This window comes from Ovis aries, chromosome 5 (genome assembly GCF_016772045.2).
Source record: "Ovis aries strain OAR_USU_Benz2616 breed Rambouillet chromosome 5, ARS-UI_Ramb_v3.0, whole genome shotgun sequence".
Classification (NCBI taxonomy): Eukaryota; Metazoa; Chordata; class Mammalia; order Artiodactyla; family Bovidae; genus Ovis; species Ovis aries.
In genome coordinates, this window is record NC_056058.1 from 52,291,295 (window position 1) to 52,314,152 (window position 22,858).

Below are 22,858 nucleotides of genomic sequence, written 5' to 3' on the forward strand. Positions count from 1 at the left end.
GTTTATATGTACTACACCTTCTTTATTCATTCATCTACTGATGGACGTTTAGGTTGCCAAACAACAATATAACTTTGATTGACATTTGGTTAGACTTTCAGATTTTTCTCTAGTCATCTACATTTGGCTTGGCCAAAACTTTCATTCGGGTTTTTCTGTAACATCTTACAGAAAGATGTTTTTCTGTAATATTTCATGCCAGCAAATTTGGAAAACTCAGCAGTGGCCACAGGACTGGAAAAGGTCAATTCTCATTCCAATTCCAAAGAACAGCAATGCCAAAGAATGTTCAAACTACTGCACAATTGCGCTCATCTCACATGCTAGTAAGGTAATGCTCAAAATCCTTCAAGCTAGGCTCCAACAATACATAAACCAAGAACTTCTAGGTGTTCAAGCTGGATTTAGAAAAGGCAGAGAAACCAGAGATCAAATTGTCAACATCCCTCAGATCACAGAAAAAGCAAAGGAATTTAAGAAAAACATCTACTTCTGCTTCATTGACTACGGTAAAGACTTTGATTGTGTGGATCACAATAAAGTGTGGAAAATTCTTAAAGAGATGGGAATAACAGACCACTTCACTTGTCTCCTGAGAAACCTATATGCAGATCAAGAAGCAACAATTAGAACCAGACATGGAACAGCAGACTGGTTCTAAATTGGGAAAGAAGTATGACAAGGCTGTATATAGTCACTCTGCTTATTTAACTTATATGTAGAGTACATCATGCAAAAGGCCAGGCTGCATGACTCACAAGCTGGAATCAAGACTGCCGGAAGAAATAACAACCTCAGATATGCAGATGATACCATTTGAATGGTAGAAAGTGAAGAACTAAAGAGGCTCTTGATGAAAGTGAAAGAGGACAGTGAAAAAGCTGACTTAAAACTCAACAGTCAAAAAACTAAGATCATGTTATCCATCATTTCATAGCAAATAGGTGGAGAAAATTTGGCAACAAAGATAGATTTTATTTTCTTGGGCTCCAAAATCACCACAGGCTGTGGCTATATCATGAAATTAAAAGACACCTGCTCCTTGGAAGAAAAGCTGTGACAAACCTAGACAGAGTATTAAAAAGCAGAGACATTACTTTGCTGACAAAGGTCCCTATAGTCAAAGCTGTGGTTTTTCCAGTAGTCATGTACAGATGTGAGAAAAGTGAAAGTGAAAGTCACTCAGTCATGTGCAACTCTTTGCAACCCCATGGACTGTTGGAATTCTCCAGGCCAGAGTACTGGAGTGAGTAGCCTTTCCCTTCTCCAGGGGATCTTCCCAACCCAGGGATTGAACCCAGGTCTCCTGCATTGCAGATGGATTCCTTACCAGCTGGGCCACAAGGGAAGCTCATAGATGTGAGAGTTGGACCATAAAACAAGCCGAGAGCCAAAGAATTGACGCATTCAAATCGTGGTGGTAGAGAAAACTCTTGAGAGTCCGTTGGACAGAAGGAGATTAAACCAGTCAACCCCAAAGGAAATCAATCCTGAATATTCACTGGAATGACTGATGCTAAAGTTCCAATACTTTGGCCACCTGATGCGACGAGCTGACTCACTGGAAAAGACCCTGATGCTGGGAGAGACGGAGGGCAGGAGAGAGGGCAACAGAGGATGAGATAGTTGGATGGCATCATTGACTCAATGGACATGAGTTTGAGCAAACTTTGGGAGATAGTGAATGAAGGAGAGGGAAGCCTGGCATGCTACAGTCCATGGGGTTGCAGAGAGTTGGACATGACTGAGCTGAACTGAATGGAAGAAAAAGTTGGTAGAATAAGACCTCTTGGCTTAGATCCCAGCTGTGTAACTTATTAGGGACAAGGCCTAAAGAACTACTTTTCATTCTTCTGTCTCAGTTTCCTGATCTATAAAATGGCAATTCTCCTGGAGTACTGCAAGGATTAGATAATATATGTAAAATGGCCAGGACAGTACCTAGCATACAGTAAGTACTCAGTAAGTGTTATCTAGGTATAAGATAATATATAAAACTGAGTTGGGAACATTTAATTGTGTGTCTCAGGAAAGAGAAGAATGTCTCTTTTTCACAGCTGAGTTCCTAGAGTGCATAGTAGGTGTATTTATAAGGTAAATGAGAGAGAAAGCCAATAAATGGATTAATAAAAAGTATGAGTGGATAAATGATAAGAATGAGTCAATGGAGTATAAATGCAGGGAACCCAGAGGAAAAATACTGGCTGAGGGGAATTTTTGTGTGCTGATGATTTTTCTAAAAATATCAGTAAATGTACATTAAGCACTTGAGGCGTTTTTGAGAAGAGAAGGATGGCACGGAATCTCTCTGGAGGGCAGTGAAAGGAAGATAGGTGACTGAAGGCTGGTAGGGGTCTCCTCACTTGTTACCATGTTTCCTCCTGCTGCTTATAAGTCATGTCCATGTTCCTGAGGGGAGCTGAAGGTTTCTGTTCCTGAGTGTGGCTCTTGCCTCTTCACACGTTCAGATAGCATGATCTGCAAAAGCTAGAACATTCTAGCAAATGCTAGAAAGCCCTTGGGGTGTATTTAAAGTAATGCATCTAGTCACTCGCCAGTAGGCCTCCAGAAGATCTCTGCAGAATCTCCTCAAGCAGAACTCCCCATCTGTCCTTCCAAATCAGACCAGGGAAGTGGACTGCAGTGGAGGAGCTGCTCTGAGTTCTTGGGGAAAGTTCTGCCTGAGAATGGCCCCAGCCTTCATCCTTTCAGTCATGGGGCTTACAGAAGGGCACAGTCTCGGGGGGCTTGGAGAGAGGGTGTGACAAGGTGTGTGTGGCTGAGACTCACGGTAGAGCCAGAAGGGCCTGTCTGGGGCCTGGCAGGATAGAGGGGGAGTTTCACACATTTCTCACAGCGAGGCCTGTTTTCCACCCTGGTCCAACACCATCACATCACTCTTTTCCAGTTACAGGAAATCCAGTGAGTGCCAGCCACAGAAATTCCCTGTGATCCAAGGTAAACAAGCTGCTCCTCCTCAGTCCTGGAGGCTGACAACGTGCAGAGAAAAAGCCAATTCACAGTATCCTTCAGTTGGGCCTGAGAGGCTGAGAGTGAATCTGCTGGGTGGGCAGGTGGACAGTGGGCAGCTTTCAGAGTGCATAAATGACCAGGTAATTGGGGACACACACTCCTGTCTTTTTCCTTCTTTTTAAAGAAACATTATTTGAATCCCATTTTTTCATCTGATAGTCTGCCAGGGCTGACAGCCTAGGTCTGCTATTTCTAATGGGGAGCTCTGGGCAAGCCCCTTATCTTGCTAAGCCTCAGTTTCTGCATCTGTAAACTGGGGCTAATACTAGGACCAATCCTCATAACACATGTGAGAGTTAAATGAGAACATCCATATAAAGTATGCGGGGTGTGCCTGTCACATATTACACACACTACAAATGTTTTCCTTTACTGTTATCACCAATGAAGATGGTCAGATCATATTATTTAGGGATTTAACTGCCTTTTGTCTCTCAAATACAGAATTTTTTTTTAGAGTAAAGTTTTATTGAGGTAAAAAAATCCACATTTGAAGGGTCAGAAACCCTAAGTGAGCAGTTTGATGAATGTTTAAAAAGCGAATGGCCCCCATGGAGTCACCATCTAGATCAAGATCACCAGCCCCAAGAAGCTTCCTGGGACCCTTCAAATTCATTATTTTCACTATTTGGACTTCTATTGCTATAGATTGACTTTTTAAAAGTGAAATCACTGTCCTAACCACCACGCAAATAGAAATATAGAACATTTTCAGCCATCCAGATGGATCCCCATTCCATTCAAAAAGAGCTGCTCTTTTGACTTCTATTACAATAAATGTTTCTGAATCTATATAAATAGAATTATACAGACTGTGCAGTATGTGCTCCTTGGTGTCTGGCTTCTTTTACTCCACCATATGTTTACTTGAGAGATTTATCCATGCTCTTGCATGGAGCAGACATTCATTTCTTCTCATTGCTCTATAGTGTTGCACTGAATAAATATTCCACAATATTGGTCCATATTATGGTTGATGAATATTTGTACTATTTCCAGTTCTTTTCTTTTGCTATTATGAATAATGCAACCGAGTAGTATTCCATTTATATGCATGAACCACATCTTCTTTATCCATTAATCAATGGACACTTCAGTTCAGTTCAGTTGCTCAGTCGTGTCCGACTCCTTTCGACCCCATGAATCGCAGAATGACAGGCCTCCCTGTCCATCACCATCTCCTGGAGTTCACTCAGACTCACGTCCATTGAGTCTGTGATGCCATCCAGCCATCTCATCCTCTGTCATCCCCTGCTCCTCCTGCCCCCAATCCCTCCCAGCATCAGAGTCTTTTCCAATCTTGGCTATTAAAAATAATGCCTCTGTGAACATAGGGGTGCAGAGATCTTTTCTAACTCATTTTTACTTTCCTTGGAGAAATACTAGCATTGGGATTTATAGATTGCATAACAGTTCTCTTTTCAAGTTTTTCAGGAATCTCCATATTGTCTTCCATATTGGCTATACTAATTTATACTCCCAATAATAATAATATATTGCAATAATAATGCAAAAGTTCCTTTTGTCCACTTCCTTGCCCCAACACTTAGTTACAGGTTTCTGATAACAGCCATTTTGACAAGTTAGAGGTATTATTTCATTGTATTTTGATTTGCATTTCCCTGATGATTAGTTATCATAGAAAAAGGAAGAGAGTTCCAGAAAAACATCTATTTCTGCTTTATTGACTATGCCAAAGCCTTTGACTGTGTGGATCACAATAAACTGTAGAAAATTCTGAAAGAGATGGTAATACCAGACCACCTGACCTGCCTCTTGAGAAACCTATATGCAGGTCAGGAAGCAACAGTTAGAACTGGACATGGAACAACAGACTGGTTCCAAATAGGAAAAGGAGTACGTCAAGGCTGTTTATTGTCACCCTGCTTATTTAACTTCTATTCAGAGTACATCATGAGAAACGCTGGGCTGGAAGAAGCACAAGTTGGAATCAAGGTTGCCAAGAGACATATCGATAACCTCAGATATGCAGATGACACCACCCTTATGGCAGAAAGTGAAGAGGAACTCAAAAGCCTCTTGATGAAAGTGAAAGAGGAGAGTTAAAAAGTTGGCTTAAAACCCAACATTCAGAAAACTAAGATCATGGCATCTGGTCCCCTCACTTCATGGCAAATAGATGGGGAAACAGTGGAAACAGTGTCAGATTTTATTTTTTTGGGCTCCAAAATCACTGCAGATGGTGATTACAGCCATGAAATTAAAATATGCTTACTCCTTGGAAGGAAAGTTATGACCAACCTAGATAGCATATTGAAAAGCAGAGACATTACTTTGCCAACAAAGGTCCATCTAGTCAAGGCTATGGTTTTTCCTGTGGTCATGTATGGATGTGAGAGTTGGACCGTGAAGAAGGCTGAGCACCGAAGAACTGATGCTTCTGAACTGCGGTATTGGAGAAGACTCTTGAGAGTCCCTGGACTGCAAGGAGATCCAATCAGTCTATTCTAAAGGAGATCAGTCCTGGGTGTTCATTGGAAGGACTAATGCTAAAGCTGAAACTCCAATACTTTGGCCACCTCATGCAAAGAGTTGACTCATTGGAAAAGACCATCATGCTGGGAGGGAGTGGAGGCAGGAGGAGAAGGGGATGACAGAGGATGAGATGGCTGGATGGCATTACTGACTCAATGGACATGAGTTTGGGTGAACTCCAGGAGTTGGTGATGGACAGGGAGGCCTGGCGTGCTCAATTCATGGGGTCGCAAAGAGTCAGACACGACTGAGCGACTGAAATGAACTGAACTGAACTGATGATTAGTTGAGCATCTTCCATTGTCTGTTGGACATCTGTGTGTCTTCCTTGGGAAAAGTCTGTTTTTGTCTGCTGCCCATTTAAAAATCAGATTATTAAAAATATTGAGATGTGTGAGTTCTTTATATATTTTGGATATTAACCCCTATCAGATAACACTTGCAAATATCTTTTCTCATTCAGCAGTTTTGCTTTCTTATTTTGTTGATACTTTTCTTCACTGTGAAAAAGTTTTTTGTTTGACATAGTTTCATTTATTTATTTTTGCTTTTATTATCCTTGCCTATGGAGAAAGATCCAGAAAGATACTGTTAAGACCAATGCCAAAGAACTTACAGCCTATGATTTTCTTCTAGGAATTTGATGATTTGGGGACTTATATTTAAGCTATTAATAATTTTGGGGGGCTTCCCTGGTGGCTCAGCAGTAAAGAATCCACTTATAATGCAGGAGATATGGGCTTGATCCTTGGGTTTTGAAGATCTCCTGGAGAAGGAAATGACAACCCACTTCTGTATTCCTGCCTGGGAAATCCCATGGACAGAGGAGCTTAGCAGGCTACAGTCCATGGGGTTGCAAAAGAGTAGGACATGGGTTAGTGATTCAACTATCACCACCACCAATCTACTGAGTTTGTTTTGTATATAGTTTAAGAAAGTGGTCCAGTTTTAGTCTTGAAATGAAACCCGCTTGCCACCTTTAACAAAGAATTTCTGATAGCCCTTAACTTCACTAATCCTTAAAACTCCTAGGGGCTTATTCCTTTTAACATAATCACTCTAAATTTTTCTCTGAGTTCAGCTGTGATTGAATTGTACTGCATTTAAGGTGGTAAAAAAGAAGGTAAAAATTTTGTAAAACTCAGTGGTGGTCACAGGACTGGAAAAGGTCAGTTTTCATTCCAATCCCAAAGAAAGGCACTGCCAAAGAATGTTCAAACTACTGCACAACTGCACTCATCTCATATGCTAGAAAAGTAATGCTTAAAATTCTCCAAGCCAGGCTTCAACAGTACATGAACCAAGAACTTCCAGATGTTCAAGCTGGATTTAGAAAAGGCAGAGGAACCAGAGACCAAATTGCCAACATCTGTTGGATCATCAAAAAAGCAGGAGAATACCAGAAAAACATCTACTTCTGCTTTATTAACTACACCAAAGCATGTGACTGTGTGGATTACAATAAACTGTGGAAAATTCTTAGAGAGATGGGAATAACAGACCACATTATCTGCCTCCTGAGAAATCTGTATGCAGGTCAAGAAGCAACAGTTAAAATTGGAGATGGAACAGCAAACTGCTTCCAAATCGGGAAAGGAGTACATCAAAGCTATATATTGCAACCCTGCTTATTTAACTTATATGCAGAATACATCATGCAAAATGCTAGGATGGATGAAGCACAGGCTTGAATTAAGATTGCTGGGAGAAATATCAATAACCTCAGATATGCAGATGACACCACCCTTGTGGCAGAAAGTGAAGAAGAACTAAAGAACCTCTTGATGAAAGGGAAAGAGAAGAGTGAAAAAGCTGGCTTAAGCTCAACATTCAGAAAACTAAGATCATGGCATCTGGTCCCATCACTTCATGGCAAATAGATGAAGAAACAATGGAAACAGTGAGAGACTTTATTTTGGGGGGCTCCAAAATCACTGCAGATGGTGACTGCAACCATGAAATTAAAAGACGCTTGCTCCTTGGAAGAAAAGCTATGACCAACCTAGACAGCATATTAAAAGCAGAGACATTACTTTGCCACAAAGGTCCATCTAGTCAAAGTTATGGTTTTTCCAGTAGTCATGTATGGATGTGAGATTTAGACTATAAGGAAAGCTGAATGTCAAAGAATTGATGCTTTTGAATTGTGGTGTTGGAGAAGACTCTTGAGAGTACCTCGGACTGCAAGGAGATCAAACCACCCGATCCTAAAGGAAATCAATCCTGAATATTCATTGGAAGGACTGATGCTAAAGCTGAAGCTCCAATACTTTGCCATTTGATGCAAAGAATGGACTCATCTGAAAAGACCCTGATGCTGGGAAAGATTGAAGGTGGGAGGAGAAGGGAATGACAGAGGATGAGATGGTTGAATGGCATCACCAACTTGATGGACATGAGTCTGAGCAAGCTCCAGAGTTGGTGATGGACTGGGAAGCCTGGCATGCTGTAGTCCATGGAGTCGCAAAGAGTTGGACATACTGAGTGACTGAACTGAAAAGAAGGGAAATGGCTGGTTGGCTAGATGCCTCCAGCAGGCCTGCTCAAGTAGGAAATTCCTTGGTAATGTAATTTCAGGACAAGACCTAACCCTCAACTTTGTAGTTTTAGATATGTTAATCTATCAGCTGTCCCTGAGCTTATCAAGTTCCCATAAGAAAATTTAACTAGAGACAGATTAATAAGTCAGTGTGCAACTGAGTGATAGTAGAAACATAAAACTTTTCCATGGGTAGAATACGGTTTCACTCCTTCACATTGAGCTATCTGGGAAAGTGAATTAGGAATTTGAGGGTTAGTGATTAAGGACTAAGGCTCTGGAGTGGAATGCTACACTTGAATCTAGATCTTGGTGATCTCAGGCAAGTTGTCTTTAGCTTCTAAATCTAATTGTCTCATCTGTATATTGAGGGTGGAGGTGAGGGTGGTAATAGCAATTACTTCTGAGGATTCAATGTATATACATCATTTAATAGTTTAGGATCAGGAACATAGTAAAAGTCAATCAATGATAAATTATTAGTACAGACTCAGCACAAAAGGAATAGAACACTTTTAAGAGATGCTTTGCCCAGACTATGGAAAAGCTTTGAACTGTTTCCAAAATCATTAGCTTTCTCTGATGAAGTATCTGTCACTTTCTTTTTGTTGGATAGTTCTATATGAATACTAACAATTCTTAAACATTGAATCTTCATTCTCTAGATTTCCTGCCTACTTCTATCTTCTTCTGATGGCAGTCACTGTAACATTAGATCAAATAAAACGACTACATCATAACATTTATATTGGGCACATTCTACCCCTGAGGATAGAAGCTGGGCATCTTGATTAGATCACAGACTGAGAGATACTTTGATTGGTCCAAGAAGATACCTTGACTTCTATGGTAAAGCCTTGGGAGAGGTCAGGAGCAGCGCACAGGTGCAGACATGCTTATTTTGACTGTGATTTTACTGGAGATGGGGTGAAAAGGAAGAAGGAAATGTTCCCAGAGTGATTGATGTGTGTTATCACTTCACATATGCTACCTCAGTTAGTCTTTATAATAGCCCTGTAACTTCAGTCTTTTACCCACATTTTATGGACAGTGCTACAGAGATGTAAATAACTAGCCTGAGACCTCACCAGCTAACAGGTGTGGATTTAAATGTTTGGTGGACTTGAATCTGGAGCCATTTAATATGAGAATCCATGCTCTCTCCATCACACCCAACTGACTAATTTCAGCTGATTTTTCAGAGGTTGACATTTCTTTTGACCTCATCTTAAAAATGATAGTTTGGCTCTGTGGCAGTTAGCATGATCACAAAATCCTTCTCCATGTATATCAAGATTAGAAGACAGAGAGCTGTGAGCAGATTCAGGAGAATGAGCCTCAGGAGAATGAGCCTCAGTAGGAGGAAGGAAATTATTTAAACTAGTGGTTCTCATATTTGAGTGTGTATCAGATTCACCTGGAGGTCTGGCTAAACCATACATTTCTGGGCCCTACCCAGAGAGAGACAGTGAGTCTTAAGTGGGACCTGAGGATCTGCATTTCTGACAAATTCACAGGTAGTACTGAAATGCTGGTACAGTCATTACACTTTAATAAGAATTGGCTGATTTAAACAATGAGAGAGAAAAGAACAAGAATGGAAAGACACTGGACCAGAGGACTAATTACTACCCAAGGGAATCTACAGATTTAACACAGTCCCTATCAAATTATCAATGGCATTTTTCACAGAACTAGAACAAAATTTTTTTAAAGTGTATGGAAATACAAACGATCTCAAACAACAAAAGTAGTACTGAGAAAGAAAAACAGATGGAGGAATCAGGCTTCCTGACTTCAGACTATACTACAAAGTTACAGTAATCAAAATAGTATGGCACTCATCACATCAAAAAGAATAAAATATTGAGGAATAAAGTTACCTAAGGAGACAAAAGACCTGTATGTGAAAATTAAAAGATGCTGATGAAAGAAATCAAAGAAGACATAAATAGATGGAAAGATATAACATGTTTGTGGATTGGAAGAATCAATACTGCCAAAATGACTGTACTACCCAAGGCAATCTACACATTCATCACAATCCCTACCAAATTACCAGTGGAATTTTTCACAGAACTAGAACAACAACAAAAAAATCTCAAATAGCCAAACCAATCTTGAGAAAGGAAAACAGAGCTGGAGGAATCAGGCTCCCTGACTTCAGACTTTACTACAAAGTTACAGTCATCAGAACAGTATAGTACTGGCACAAAGATAGAAGTATAAGTCAGTGAAACTGAGTAGAAAACCTAGAAATAAACCCATGCACCTGTGGTCAATTAATCTACAACAAAGGAGGCAAGACTATACAATAGAGAAGAGACAGGCTCTTCAATAAGTGGTGTTGGCAAAACTGCATAGTTACATGTTAAAAAATGAAATTAGGTAATTCTTTATTATCATACACAAAAATAAATTCAAAATGGATTAAAGACCTAAATGTGAGACTGGACACTATAAAACTCCTAGAGGAAAACATAGGCAGAAAACATTTTGACATAAATTGCAGTGATATTTTTTTTTGATCTGCCTCCCAGAATAATGGAAATAAAATGAAAAATAAATACATGGGACCTACTTAAATGCAAACACTTTTGCATAGCAAAGGAAACTAAATGAAATGAAAAGAAAGCCCACAGATTGGGAGAAAATATTTGCAAATGATGTGATCGACTGTTGGGACCTAACAAACACCATGATAGGCTTCAGGGACTAAGGTAGGACTCACAGGAAAGGCTGAGTCATTGCCCTGTGAGGTCATCCCTGTGGATGCCAGGACTTGTCTAATCAGCATACTCTCCGTAACCTGGTTTGAGTTTATTAGGACGTAAAAGACACCCCCCTGCAGCCAATAGCCAATTAGTAAATACCAGGAAACCCCTGCAGCCAATAAAGATTAGCCAATTAGTAAATACTAGGAAACTCCTGCAGCCAATCAGCCCTTGCCAACTCTCTGTTCTAAAACCTATAAATACTGTAAATCTGGTCTCGGGGCTCCTTGCTCCACGCCACTGCGTTGGATGTGGCAGGAGCCCTAGCTCGAGCTAGAAATAAAACCCCTTCATGCTTTTGCATTGCTATGGACGTCTTATTCTCTCAGTTTTGGGGACTTGGACTCTGGGCATAACATCGACAAGGGATTAGTCTCTAAAATTTAGAAACAGCTCATGATGCTTAACAGCATCAAAACAAACAACCCAATCAAAAAGTGGGCAGAAGACCTAAATAGACATTTCCTCAAAGAAGACATACAGATGGCTAAGAGACACATGAAAAGATGTTCAACATTGCTAACTATTAGAGAAATGCAAGTCAAAACCATAATGAGATATCACTTCACATCAACCAGAATGACTATCATCAAAAAATCCACAAACAATAAATGGTGGAGAGGGTGTGGAGAGAAGGGAACCCTCCCACACTGTTGGTGGGAAGGTAAACTGGTATAGCCACTATGGAGAAAGCATGGAGGTTCCTTAAAAAACTACAAATGGAGCTACCATATGATCCTGCAATCCCACTTCTGGGCATATATCTGGAGAAAAACATGATCCGAAAGGATACATACATCCCAATGTTCACCACAGCACTGTTTACAATAGCCCAGACATGGAAGCATCCTAAATGTCCATTGACAGAGGATGGATAAAGAAGATGTGGGGTGTGTGTGTGTGTATGTGTGTGTGTGTGTGTGTGTGTGTATATATATATATATATATAGGAATACTACTCATCCATTAAAAGCAATAATAATGTCATTTGCAGCAACATGGATGGACCTAGAGAGTGTCACACTAAGTGAAATAAGTCAGAAAGAGAAGAAGAAATATCATATGACATCCCTTATAGGTGGAATCTAAAAAAAAAAGTGATACAAATGAACTTACTTGGAAAACAAAGAGAGACTCACAGACTTAGAGAATACTTATGGTTGCTGGGAAAAGGAATAGTTAGGGAGCTTGGGATGGACATGTACACACTGCTATCGCAGCACTGTTTATAATAGCCAGGACATGGAAGCAACCTAGACATCCATCAGCAGACGAATGGATAAGAAAGCTGTGGTACATATACACAATAAAGTATTACTCAGCCATTAAAAAGAATACATTTGAATCCATTCTAATGCGGTGGATGAAACTGGAGCCGATTATACACAGTGAAGCAAGCCAGAAAGAAAAATACCAATACAGTATACTAACACATATATATGGAATTTAGAAAGATGGTAATGATAACACTGTATGCGAGACAGCAAAAGAGACACAGATGTATAGAACAGTCTTTTGGAGTCTATGGGAGAGGGAGAGGGTGGGATGATTTGGGAGAATGGCATTGAAACATGTATACTATCATGTAAGAAACGAATTGCCAGTCTAGGTTCGATACAGGATACAGGATGCTTGGGGCTGGTGCACTGGGATGACCCAGAGAGATGATATGGGGAGAGAGGTGGGAGGGGGGTTCAGGATTGGGAACTAATGTACACTTGTGGTAGATTCATGTCAATGTATGGCAAAACCAATACAATGTTGCAAAGTAAAATAAAAAATAAATAAATAATTTTAAAATATAAAATAAAATGGATAACCAACAAGGACCTACTGTATAGTGTATTGAACTTTGCTTAGTGTTATGTGTCAGCCTGGAAGGGAGGGAAGTTTGGGGAGAAATTGCTAATCCCTTCAGTTCAACTGAAATCATCACAACATTGTTCACCGGCTATACCCCAATACAAAATAAAAAGTTAAAAAAATAGTATGATACTAGTACAAAAACAGAAACACTAGTCAATGGGACAGGATAGCAAAAGTAACACATATATCCATGGTCAATTAATCTACAACAAAGGAAGCAAGACTATCCAATGGAGAAAAGACAGTCTCTTCAATAAGTGGTGCTGGGAAAACGGGACAGTTACATGTAAAAGAAGCAAACTAGAACATTTGCTAACACCATACACAAAAATAAACTCAACATGGATAAAAGACCTAGATTTAAGACTGGATGCTATATAATTCTTTCAGGAAAACATAGGAAGAACACTCTTTGACATAAATCATGGCAGTATCTTTTTTGGATTCACCTCCTAGAATAATGAAAGTAGAAACAAAAATAAATAAATGGGACCTAATTAAACTTAGAAGCTTTTTGCACAGCAAAGGAAACAATAAACACAACAAAAACATAACCTAGTACTAAGAGAAAATATTTTCAAAGAAAGCAACTGACGAGGGGTCAATCTCCAAAATATACAAACACCTCATGCAGCTAAAAAGAAACCCCAACAAAATAAAAAACACCCCAATTAAAAAATAAGCAGAAGATCTAAATAGACATTTCTCCAAAAAAAAAAAAAAAGACATAACACATGAAAAGATGCTCAACAATGCTAATTATTAGAGAAATTCAAATCAAAACTGCAATGAGATATATTACCTCAGACCAGCTGGAATGGCCTTCATCAAAAAATGTAAACTGAAACAACCATTTACGGAGAACAGTACAGAGGTTTCTTAAAAAACTGAAACTAGAACTACCGTATGATCCAGCAACCCCACTCCTGGGCATATATCTGCAGAAAAAAAGAGTAATTCAAAAAGATATCTATGCTCCAATGTTCGGTGCAGCACTGTCTATAACAGCCGAGACGTGAAAGTAACCCACAGAGGAATGGATAAAGGAGATGTGGTCCAATGTGCAAAGGGATCCTTTCAGCTGTAAGAAGGATGAAACAATGCCATTTGCAGCAACAGAGACGGGCCTAGAGATAGTCATACTAAGTGAAGCAAGTCAGACAGAGAAAAGGCAAATATCATATGATATCACTTATACGTAGAATCTAAAAAAATGATACAGATGAACTTACTTACAAAACAGAAACAGACTCGCTTCAAAAACAAACTTATAGCTACCAAAGGGGAAAGGGGGAAGGATAAATTTGGAGTTTGGGATGAACATTTACACACTATTATATATTATATATATATATTTTAATATGAATTGACTTAGTATGCTTATATAAAATAGATCATAAATAAAGACCTACTATATAGCATAGGGAACTCTAATCTGTAATAACCTATATGGGAAAAGAATCTGAAAAAATGGATACATGTATATGTGTAACTGAATCACTTTGCTTTTCTTTCACTTTGCTGAAACTAACATAACATTGTAAAATCAACTATATTCCAATATAAAATAAAAATTAAATATAAAAAGTTGTATTCCTTTGCAGTACCCTCTCCTTTGTTTTATTGGATTTCACACTCTTGTTGTCTGTTCAGTTCTATCACCCATCCATGTGCCTATCAATTAGGAGAGTGGTGGTGAGATGACTGAACAGGAGGCAAGGAGGGAGGGCCAACTAGCAGAAAGGGCAGAGGAGGTTGTGAACTTCATGAGTTAGTACCAGGAGCTCTGGTACTTGCCAGGGTCTAAGCAGCCCTTTCCAGAGGGAGAAGTGACTGGGGCCTGGCCCTTTGCAAGGATGGCTAGATCAGGTCAGAAAATGCTATCAGGTAGCAGATCCTCCTGGACCAGCCAGGCCTCCAACAGGGGAGGCTCAAACCATAGAACTGGCTCTTGAATCACTCATCCTTGTTTCTGTACTGATGCGTGAGCCAAACTAAGCCAAAGTTTTCCTATCAAACTGCTCTCTGTGTGTTTCCCACTGAACTGCAAAGAAGAACAATAACCAAGGAGGAGGCTCCCCCTACTCACTGGAAGACCTGGAAACTCACCTAGGGGCAGGGAAGACTAGAAGAAGATTAAGCAATTCACTTCTACTTAGACTCAGTACTGAACTTTGAGTCTGGAATGTAGTTTGAAGAAAAATATTTTCTTCTTAACAGATTGTCCTTGGGCAAAGAAGAATGTCAACAAACCTAAGAAAAGGCTTTATCTGCTATCTGCCCCTGCAGAGGTGTTTTTTCCTTTTCTTTTCATTTTTCTAGCTTCATATATTGCTTTAGGTGAAAACAATAGTGATTAATTTCAGGCACTATTGACTGTGAGCCATAGGTTTGCAAGATTCCTGAGGTGCCTTGTTTTCTTGGCCATAAAACAGAAATGTTGATGTTAGGTAGTTTGAGTCATTTCAAGAGGGGATGCGGTGTTAATTCAGGTTGGGTGACCATTTCTTGAGCATGCACTATGTGCTAAAGTACCGTTAGGTGCTAGAAGTATCAGTAGTGAAAAGAGCATTGATCCCAAAATGTTAAGACCTGGGTTTGAGTCCCAGCTCTACAGATTGCTAGTTGTTATGTCATTGAGATTTTCATAGCCTCAATTTCATCTGTAAAATGGGAATACCTTCAGCATATGAGATTGCTTCAAAATGACTTTAGAAGTCATAAAAAAGGACTTCCCTGCTAGTTTATTGGTAAAGAATCTGCCTGCCAATGCAGGGAACCTGGATTTGATCCCCGGTCCAAGAAAATTCCACATGCTGTGGAGCAAGTAAGCCTGTACTCCACAACTACTGAGCCTGCACTCTAGAGGCCAAGAGCTGCACCTAACCAAGCCCGCATACTGCAACTACTGAAGCCTGTGTGCCAAGCATCTGTGCTCTGCAATAAGAGGAGCCACCGCAATGAGAGGCCTATACACTGTAACGAAAAGTAGCTCCTGCTTGCAGCACCTAGAGGAAGCCCACACACAGCAACAAAGACCAGCACAGCCAAAAATAGAAAATAATAATTTTTTAAAAGTGTTTAAAAATCATAAAAAGCCATACAGGTACAAGGTGGTATTCTCGCAGCACTTGAGCTATCCTCTCTTCCTCTCTTGGCGTTATTCACATGGACTTTTCTGTGTAGCCTGGGATCAGCACAGGGCCTGGCACATTCATGGAAAGAAGGGCATTATAACATACAGATTGTTGGTCTTAGCATTTTGGTTTCAGTTCTCCCAGAACAAAGGTCCATAAGGGTACACTAAGTGGTGAGGCAGGAGCTGAGCCATGTCTGTGCTGACTCACCCCAGGCCAGACATGGGCACCAATCCATATTCTCTGGCCTACTGATCACTGAACCTCTGAGATAACTTCACTTCTGAGCTGTAGTCTTCAAGAAGTGCACATGTATCTCCCACTCTGCCCACCTCCCTGGGCTGCTTTGAAGATCAGACAAAATAGTAGATTTGTGCGCAATACAAATGAGATGTTTGCTTATCTTTTTTTTAATTTATCTGTACCTCTTTTCAACTAAGACTTACAAGGAAGTCTTACATTATTTTGCTATCTTGCAAGGGTCCTGTTCTCTTGGGGAACTACTTATATAAAGATGAAAACAAGAGAAAAATAACCTTCTGAAACCCTTTCTGGGGAAAGACCACAGTAAAAATAATGGGTCACAAGAGAGGTAAGAATATTGTTGTGAAAGGGAGAAAAAGGAACTAATGACCAGCAGCCAGCAAGGAGGGTAGGAAAGACAGATAATGGGTGACCAAGAGCCCTTGGTTGATGGTGGAGCTGATCAGAGTGAATTCCAGTTGCTACAAAAACAGACCATCTTCCCTGGGAGGAGATAGCTGGTCCATTGGAAGGCAGGTCCTCTTCTCTTTCTTTGGCTTTGGCATTTACTGGGGAAGGAGCTCTGCTTTGCTAATTGCCACCTGAACTGTATCCTGGGCCTGCATGTGAGCCTCAACAGCAGGACCCTCTTTGCAAATCAATAGGACCAGGCCAGGTGTGCAAACAAGGGAAGTTTGCAGGCAAAAGAAATAGGGAGTTTGGGGCACTGGACAAGCTTAGCAATGAATACCTGAGCTAAAAGTAGCAGCCATTCCAGTTAAATGAAACCACTCTGGAATATGATCCAGTTTTCTAGACAATTCAACTTGTTTTAAAAAAAAAAAAAAGCAAGAAACCTGGATTTCCAAGTTGAGATCTCCTAGTTTTACATGTTAGAATTATTGTGTAGGGCCAAGAAGATGTATCTGTGATTTGCTTGTTTGGAGTCTCAACTGTATCACAAACACACTTTTATTTATTTGTGTGAATTTCTCATAAGAACCATCAGCATAAGCTCTATGTACCTGCTAATATTTCAGAGCATGCTGACCTCTTCCCTCTTAGAAAAGCTACTGTATGTCTAGCTGGGACAGAGGCATTATGATGTAAGGGTTATGAGCTTGGACTCTGGAGCCCTGGGCTTGAATTCTTGCTTTATCACTTTCCTACTGTGTGACTGCAGATGAGACACTTAATCTTTCTGAGCCTTGGATTTCTAATCTGACATGGAGCCAATTACACTTTATTCTTCAAAGGGGTATCTTTAGGATTCAATGAAATATATGAACTACTTGGTGCCATGCCTGACACATCAATGAACACTGAATAAATGTTAAATATTCTAACTGTTAATAATTATTAACAAGCTGTTGAGTAGTTAAGTTTTTCCAAGTATTTTAATTTAATCTACCAAACATTCTTCTTTGAAGCAGCAATTCTTTCTCATTTTCTAGTGTATACCCTTCAGAGTTATGGGCCCAGTCCAGGTCCTCAAATGTTGGATGATGATATTTATTACTATCAGCATCATCACTTCCACCATCATAACTATCACCATCACTGTCATCATCATTACTATTATCATGAACAATATCATGACCTCCACTATCATAACTGTCATCTTTATCATCACCACCACAACTGCTACCATTATCACCATCATCTCTAGGGCTATTATCCACCACACATATTATGTCTCAGCTCCTATACTGATATTGGTATTTTTCACATCTATTGGGTTTATAGCCTCACAGCAACCCTACTCAGTAGGAACTGTCTTATTCCTGCTTTAGGAGTGAGGATGACTGGGTGCTAAGGCACTGAGCACCGAGCTCAAGGTCCCCACTATAGAACATCTGGACTAGACTCAGACCCGGGCCCATCTGACTCCTAAGCCTGAGCTGTCTTCTTTATGTCAGGCTCCTGAACAACTTGGGAAATGGAAGTGATGGAAGCTACAGATCACGCTTGGTGTTGCCTATCTTAGTGTTCTGAGGTGTGTGTCCCTTGGCATTTTGGTACTAATACATTGTTATCATTTTGTCTTTTTCAGATGGCTGATGGCAGTTTATTTAAAACCAAGGACTGACAGTATGTTTACCAAATAGTTCTCGGAAAGGTTCCAGTTACGGTTCTGCCACATCTCCGAAGTCTGGTGGCGGAGATCCCGCACAATGTTATCTGTGCCTGCCTAGGTATAGCACACAGCAAAACACCATTCTTTGAGAGGAGAATAGCCACAGGATAGCCACACTCCAGGGCAGGTTAATACCAAACATAGCCTTTTGAATAGATGCTGACCACCTTCCAGTTCATGTCCTCCATTGTGACTAATCCCCCTAGACAAGGCATTGTATCATAGATCTAACAGAAGTCCTCTGTCTTGCATGATTTCCAAAAGGTGGGTTTCTTGTCAGCCTGAATTGACAAACTCTGCAATGAGCATGTGACCTCCCTTCTCACTCTCACTCTTATCATCAAGATAAGCTAGTGAGGTCACAGTGGACTTGCAGTTGATTGGTCCACAGCAGCAGGGCCAGGTCCTACGCTGAGCACCAGAGAGACACTAAAGATAACAGAATTCAGAACCTTCGCCACTGTTGAGAGAAGAGATGAGGTTGGATGTGTAAGCTGGGGCTGGCCTAAGGGTATGCACCTTATCAGGATGCTCTATGTACAAGTCTGATTTTGCACTTCAAGGAGCTGCATGGAAGTGAAAAAACTTAATCAGCAGATGCAGCATAGCCAAGAGAGCAGCTTATCAGACATATTCTGCCACAAACTTGCTACATCAGCTTGGACTGGCTGCTTCGACTGGAGTCAGACTGTCTGGGCTTGATTCCCAGCTTTGCCGCAGACTAGCTGTGTGACTTTGGCAGGCTGGTTAATTCCTCTGAGCCTTAGTTTTGTTTTCTGTACAAGAAGGATAGTAGTCAATTTTGCACAGAGTTGTTAGGAGAATTAAAGAGGATAATGCATGTGAAGTGCTTAACATTGTACCTTGCATACAGTTAGAGCTGAAGGAGGGTTTAGTAAGAATAATAAAAATTAAAACAGGTAAATATTCTCATTAGTATGTTCCAGCGTTCTGTGCTAAGTTTCGTGGAGAAGGAAATGGCAACCCACTCTAGTATACTTGCCTGGGAAATCCCATGGACAGGAGCCTGGTGGGCTATAGTCCATGGGGTTGCAAAGAGTCGGACACGACTTTGCGACTAAACCACCGCCACTACAGCTCCATTCACTCTCAGGATGACCACATCCTCTCTTGACTTTAAATGCTATCTCCAAATTTATACCTCAGGTCTCATCCCTCTCCTAAGCTTCATACTCGTCCCCCCCACACACACCAGTGAATGCATATGTGTATATCTGTTTATGTATGTGTATACGTGTGTGTATATATACACTTTTTTCTTTCATAGACCTTAATAGGCCTTTAACACTAAGTCCCTCACCAAATTCTTTTTATACCCCTACTCAACCAAACCTCTCCCAGCTCAGTAATATCAGCCCCACCTTCCTTGACACTCAAGCCAAAAAGCTGGGAGTCACCTTTGATTTCTCTGGCTCACTTGTCTCCTATGTCAGTAAATCCCGTGGACTCGATGTTCAGACCCAGAATCTGAGTACATCGTCACTGCCACCACATCCACTCTGGTCCCAGCCATCATCCTACCTCCCCTGGATTACTGTCACAGTGTCCTCCCTGCTCTCCTTGCTTTGGCACTTGGCCTCCTGCAATCTACTCTCACACAGCTACTGAAGGGATATTATTAAGACCTAAGTCAGGTCACGTCACTGCCCTGCTCAGTACTTTCTAATGGCTTCCCATTACCCTGAGAATGAATCAAAGTTCCACGCAGCCCACAAAGTTCCTTGGCCCTTGCTCACAGCTTCATCTCCCATCACCCTAACCCTTCTCAATGAACTCTACTTGAAGCTCCCACTCAGGGCTCCAAACTGCCTGCTCATCCTGCCTGGAATGCTCTTGCCCCAGATATCCATATGGCTCACCCCTTACCCTTTTGTGCTCCCTGCTCAAATGGTGCTAATCAAAGAGGTCTTCCACATCTACCCCATAAAGGAGAAACCACATCCCTTGTCCTTCTTTACTCTCACTATCTTATTTTTCTTCATAGCACATGTCCCCTTCAGATCTATCATATACTCTATTGTTGTTATTTATTGCTTCTCTTGCCTAGAATATAAGCCCCATGAGCATAGGATTTTGTTTAACTCACTGTTGAGTATCTACACAATAGGTATACTCTACGTCTTATTATGAAGGAAGGAATGACCATTAGAAGCTTCATTTTTCCTGTCTCCAAAGAGCAGTGATTGGGTTAGATACTCTCTAAACGACCCCTCCAGCTCAAACATTTCATCACTCTCTCAGGTCAGCAGATGTCCAATCAATGGCTCTCAGCTTATATATTTTAGCAAAGTCATGTCACCCAGAAGACCAGAGTTCTTCTTCATAACAAATTAAGCCATTTACCAATATCCCCACACCTCCCACCCACGTTTCAGGAACTGAATCAGATAACCCTTAAGAAGACAGTCTTGAGCCAATTTCAAACCTGCTCACTCTTAACCACTGTGCAGCCATCTCTTCTCTGACGCCTGCTCCTCCTCCCTCCTTTGCACCTAAAGAGACTGGCCCATGGACCGCTCCATCATGGCTCCCTTGCCTTCTAGCATGGGTGGTTGGGTTTGGCCCATGGAAGCCAGAGATGAGGGGCAGGAAGCAAGAAGACCTGGCATATTTTGTCCCTGTTCCTTACTTTCTCTTCGCTGTCTTCTAGCCACACTCCTCTGTGGCCCCAGCAACTGCCAGGCAGCCCTCCCCAGCTCTAGCTCCACTGGGCATCCTTTCTTTTAAGCTTTAGGGGTGAAAATGCCTTCTTCCTCTTGCTGGTCCCTTTTTGGCTCCATTTACCCTATAAATGATTCCTTTATTAAGGTCTCTTCAATGAAAGCCTATGAGTGGAATTCTGCATTCCATCTGCCAGTACTTTGACAGCAATGAGTGGATCTTATTCCTTTGTGCTTTGAAAGGCATGTAAGTCGAGATACGTGATGCCTTCTGAGTAAACGCTTGAGACTCTGTGTGTGTGTGTGTGTGTGTGTGTGTGTGTGTGTGTATGTAGCCCACGTAGTGGTTTAGAACAGGACCTAGAGATCTTTCACAATCTGAGGAGCAATCCATGCGTTCTTTTTACTTGATTCAACCCCCAGACCTGTGAAATGGAGACTACTTGAAGACATGTCTATGGATTGACACACTGTGGAAGTTCCACTGATACACACTCCAGGGTGGGGGTAGAAAAATCCAGCTGAGTATTACTTTTATATTCTTACTCTTCAGAGGAAAAGCTTCAGTCATCCTCTTTACTGTATAAGCATGAAAAAAATCACTCTGCATGCCTTTCTTGGGACAAGAGTTTTGAATTCCTTTCTTTATCTTTATTCAGAACAGTTCTGCACATTCCTGAAGAAACAAGCATAAATCCAGAGAGCTGGGTGACAGGACAGTGGCAGAATGCCAGCAAACATACTATCATGTGTGCTAACCCTGTTTAAGAAAACAGATCCTTTTAAACTTAAGCAGATTACTTTAAAAAACAAAGTGAAGCATAACCAAGGAGCCCTAACTGAGAGAATTTAAAATGAAACTATAATACAAACTAAAATAAGAAACAGAGAAAAAGGCGGGGGGAATGTACTTGTGGGGAGAAGTAAAAGATTTAAAAATTCAAGTTGATAATCATGTAAATAGAGATGCAGACTTGGAGGACAGACGGGTGGACACAGTGTAGAAGGCAAAGGTGGGGCAACTTGGGAGAGCAGCACTGGCATATATACACCAACCTGCATCAAATAGACAGCTAGCAGGAAGCTGCTGTACCTCACAGGGAGCTCAGCGCGGTGCTGTGTGATGACCTAGAGGGGTGGGGGCAGGGAGTTAGAGGGAGGCTCAAGAGGGAAGGGATATATGTATACCTATAGCTGATTCATGTTGTACAGCAGAAGCTATCATAACATTGTAAAGCAATTATATTCCAATAAAAAAGAAAAAGGTAATCAAGTAAAATGATCTTTTCTTTTGCCTTCATACTTTTGCTAGAGATAGGAGTACCTCTGAAAACATGCACATTTCAAAACAAGATATTCCAGCTAATCTGAGCTATCCAGCCAACACCGAAATAAAGAACAAGCTAGATTTCCCCATCTGGTGAAAAGCATTAAATTCACAAATACAGAGCTGTGGGTAAGAAGCTTTTAAAAACTAGAAGGCAGCAACTGTCTGTGCATGTTTATTTCACCTTTGCAGGCTGCTGAATATGAAGAGCCTTCAAAACAGAAAGGATCTGAGTTCACTAAATAATAAGCCCTTTAATGACTTCTAGAGAAAGAACAAAGAGGAGAGGCTGAAAACTAGAATGAACACCTGATGAGGGGGAATAGCTCCCTTCTCCAGACCCTGTGATTCACCAGATACTACAGCACCAATCAGAGCCTCAGGTGGAGCTCAAAGCTGATCTGTGACTTGGGACATAGCCAGAATATACAGAGTTTCCATTTCAATAGAGTCCTGAAAGTACCCTATATTCCAAGATGAATCTCTTGTCTCCATCTAGTTCTATAAGCAAGGCCATATGAGAATCTTTCTGAACATTCTGAACCTACTATTTATACTATTGCACACTGGGTCCTTCCTTGACATGAGGGTTCACGTGATATATCGCAGCTAGGACTCAGTGCTA

At 40.8% G+C, this 22,858-nt stretch overlaps 1 long non-coding RNA gene across 1 annotated transcript in view; it reads left to right on the plus strand.

The window, feature by feature from the left end:
* LOC132659826 (uncharacterized) overlaps positions 1-22,185 on the plus strand; it is a 97,878-nt gene extending 75,693 nt beyond the window's left edge. The window contains exons 2-3 of the long non-coding RNA XR_009600695.1: positions 2,909-3,113; positions 18,142-22,185. This is a non-coding gene — a long non-coding RNA (uncharacterized LOC132659826). The remainder of the gene's footprint in view (positions 1-2,908; positions 3,114-18,141) is intronic.
* The last annotated feature ends 673 nt before the right edge of the window (positions 22,186-22,858 follow it).